The 3,942-nt window shown below is 39.3% G+C and overlaps 1 non-coding gene across 1 annotated transcript; it reads right to left on the reverse strand.

Moving 5' to 3' along the window:
- Nucleotides 1–2,022: 2,022 nt before the first annotated feature.
- LOC132629534 (small nucleolar RNA R71) lies at nt 2,023–2,128 on the reverse strand. The gene has a single exon (XR_009578305.1). It is a non-coding gene; the product is annotated as a small nucleolar RNA R71 (small nucleolar RNA).
- Between the last annotated feature and the right edge of the window lie 1,814 nt (nt 2,129–3,942).

The following is a 3,942-nucleotide window of genomic DNA, read 5'->3' on the forward strand; positions in this document are numbered from 1 at the left end:
CAATAGTATCATTTGTAGGTTCACAACTAGGGAATCATGCCTTTAGAAAGAAAGGGTTAGCCTTACATACCTTTACGTCTCCTTAATTACTTAACGTTCTCCTCCCAAGCCCGCAAATCTACATTCAAGAGAATTCATACTAAAGTTAAGTCTTGGAAACACTCTTAAGTTCAAACTATCATAATTAACGAGCTAATGAAATTTGAGCAGCACTTCCCCTATTTTATCAACTTCCACCATATTACAAAAAAACTCTCAAACAACAATAAAAACATCCAAAATATCATAATCAAGAAGTTATATTCAATTTAGTCTCAAATTTGTCCAAAAACCCCTTTCAAGGTCATCTCATAGTCATCTTCTTCACTTCAACACTTTATAACTTCTCTTGTACGCTTCTTTCCTCTCTAAGACTTGCTAAACCTTTAAACCAACCCAATCATACTAATAAGATGGAGAAAATATCTTATAGTAGAGGAACTTCACCTCACTCAACTCCCTCCAAGATCAAGTTCATTACAACTTTGAAAGAAAGCAAGAACCATCACCTTCCATGGATTTATCTTGAGATGTTGATGTTTGATCTTCTCTCTAGATGATGGAGAAAGGTTTGGAAGGTTATGGAACCTTCAATAAATCTTTAGAGGGGTGGGGAAATAAGTGTGGGAAGTTGGAATGAAAAAGAGGTCTTTGGGGATTTAAAAAAGTGGCAATAATAGCACCCCGCTCAATTTTGCGGTGAGTATGCGGCCTAGCATACTGAGTATATGGCCGCATACTCCCTCCACCACTTGGGGGTGATGTTGGCCAGTACGTTCACCCAAAATGGGGAGTTGGCGGCCAGTATGCGGCCCAGCACACTCAGTATGTGACTGCATACTGCCCCAACTTCTCCGGTTTCGCGAAATCGCGTTCTTTTCGATTCATTTTAACTCCAATCCTTATGGAACCTTCTTGGAACTTGTATGAAACTTCATTAACCATATAAGGGGAGCTATAGCTTCCCCTCAAGGTAATTATAAGCAATGCATAACTCAAATGCTACAAAATCTTCCCAAAACATGACTCAAACTCCAATTTCTCCAACAAACTTACTTCCACCGCTTCGTATAACTCCGAAACCTTAAGGTATACACTTAAAGTTATAAAATACCCTTCCTAACCCTATTAGGGCTTCATATCAATTTTAGGCTTACGTTAGTTCACCCATAATGCAAACGTCACGAAATTTCCAAGGTGTAACAGGTTTATTTAATCATATTTATTACAATCACAACAATTTAGTTAGTAAACAAACAATCTTTTACAAACTTAAATAATATGAAACTACACTGCAAGAAAGTACTTAACTACTTTAGTAACCTTTTCACATCCTATTCCCTGTGGGATTCGACCCCACCGTCGTTGGGTTATTATATTTGACATCATCCGCTTTACGCCATTTGATAGGTGAAATTTGAGCATATCAATTTTTGGCACCGTTGACGGGGAATACGATTTTAAAATTACTAAATAGCTTGTGCTTTACTTAAAGTCTTTTCTATTCCATCACACCTTGTTTGCTATTTTCTGTGAACCAGGTGATCATGAATGGCAGAGGAGGACCTGGAGCAATCGGTAATAGCAGTGTGCAAGAAGCAGACCCACCAGTGGAGCTGGAGAATGTCTTTGCAGATATGTTCGACGAGGTGGAATATGCATCTGCTATTGTTCCACCTAGGGTGAATGTCGCAAATTGCAATATTGATTCCACTATCTACCAACTGCTCAAAACTGAGGGATAGTTTCGAAACTCTACCGATGATAACCCTCATCAACACTTGAAGAATTTCGTGGGTGTTTGTGCAAAACAAATGTAGAATGTTGTTCATGATGATGCTATTCGGCTAAGAGTTTTCAAATATTCTTTAGACGGCAAAGCAAGAGTTTGGTTTGAGAAACTACCCCACAACAGTATTCACACGTGGGGAAAACGGGTTGCTATTTTTCTCAAGAAGTGGTTTCCGCTGAGCAAGAAAGCTGAAATTCGTGATAAGATCTATGAATTCAAATAGCTTCCGGGGGAGCAATTATATAAAGCTTGGGAGAGATTCAAGGAGTATTTTCAAAAGTCTCCAAATCATGATTTTCCAGAGCTTATATTGATGGAGAAGTTCTATAGAGGGTTCAATCCATTGACACAAGCAGTGGCGAATAATGCAGCTGGTGGGTGTTTCATGGACAAGACATATGCCCGAATCACTCAGTTTCTTAATAAGCTTACTACTCACTATCAAGTATGGCATTCGGGTGGTACTGATAGTGTAGCCTATGGAGCTCCAATGATCTATAGTATGGTGAAAGAAAATCTAGAGGCTCAACAAACTCTAGCTCAACTTGTAACCAATATTTCTTTGCTGACAAAGAGATTTGATGATAGAAAGGTGAAGAAAGTGAATGTGTCGAAGCGGTGCAGGGAATGCCTAAGGGGATGTACCAAGTTCAAGAGGGTCTATATAAAGAGGGACCTCCTATACAGTATGAAGATGCTAATTATATGGATAACTCTCAAGGGGTTACCAAAGGCAGAACTACCGAAGAGGTTATCAGAATCAGAACCAGAATCAATGGAGATCTCAACAGGGACAAGGTAATAACAACAACAACTATGGTGGCTGGAACCAAAGGAACTACAACAAAAATAATAATTTTGGAAATAGGAGTTCCAATCCCTATATTCCATCAAAGGGTCAATCAAATGAGCAAGAAAGTTCTAGGTTGGAGACCATGCTTGAAAAGGTACTAGCTACCCAAGAGAAATCTAATAAAACTTTGAAGGGGCTAATTGAAACTGTAGGATCTCACAGGGCTTCCATTCAGAAGCTCGAGTCACAGATGTAAGACATTTCTAGAGAACAACACCCTCCATAAAAGAGAGGACTTCCTAGTGACATTATTCCAAATTTGAAGAGTGGTGGAGGTAATTCTTTTGATAGGTGTGTTTCTATTAGCACTCGAAGTAGGAAACTACTTCAAAGTGCAAAAAATAAGGTGATTGATATCGAGCCAGTTACTGAAGAAGAAGAGGCACAATCTAATGTGCCAACTATTGTTGAAGAGGTCCAGACAGAAGTTCCTAATGTGAAGAAGGTTGATGATGTTCCAGAAAGTTTGAAAAATCATGAAGGTAGTAGTGACACCAGCAAAGTAACGGTTAAGGGGGCTCTTCGCCCTTTAACCCAATTATATAAATCTACAACTCCCTTTTGTCAGAGTTTGGTGAGGAAGACAAAATATGGTAAGTTCATGTGGTTCTATGATCTGTTGAAGCAGTTATCGTTGAACATTCCATTTGTGGATGCTCTCCAGGAGATTCCAGGATTCACAAAATATCTGAAAGATCTGTTAACGAAGAAGAGGCCAGTAAAGTATGACACTGTGAGCATGACTCATCGTGTAAGTTCTCTTATCTCCACTACCAAAGTTCATAAGAATATCCAGGGGCCTTTAATATTCCATGCACTATTGGCTATCATGATTTTGCAAGGGCTCTGTGTGATAATGGGGATGGTATCAACTTGATGTTGCTTGCTATCTACAAGCTATCAAGATTGGTTCTGCCTAGGCGTACCAGCATGCGTCTGCAGATGGTTGACAGATCAATCATAAACCCAGTTGGGGTGGTGGATGATGTTCTTGTGCGAGTTGGTGATTTCCTCTTTCCTGCTTATTTTGTGATTCTAGATTGAGCTGTTGACAAAGATATTCCAATTATTTTGGGGAGACATGTTCTTGCCACGGGAAGAGCTCTTATGGACTCTAAGAAGAACGGAATCAAATTTCGAGTCAATGATGAGGAAGTAACTTTCCAGGCTAGTAAGGGGATGAAGTTACCAAGTGCTTACGAAAGTATTTCGGTGTTAGAGACCGTTGATGTGATTAATGAAGCAGTCAAGTTTAAAA

The sequence above is a fragment of the Lycium barbarum genome, chromosome 2, assembly GCF_019175385.1.
Source record: "Lycium barbarum isolate Lr01 chromosome 2, ASM1917538v2, whole genome shotgun sequence".
Taxonomy (NCBI): domain Eukaryota; kingdom Viridiplantae; phylum Streptophyta; class Magnoliopsida; order Solanales; family Solanaceae; genus Lycium; species Lycium barbarum.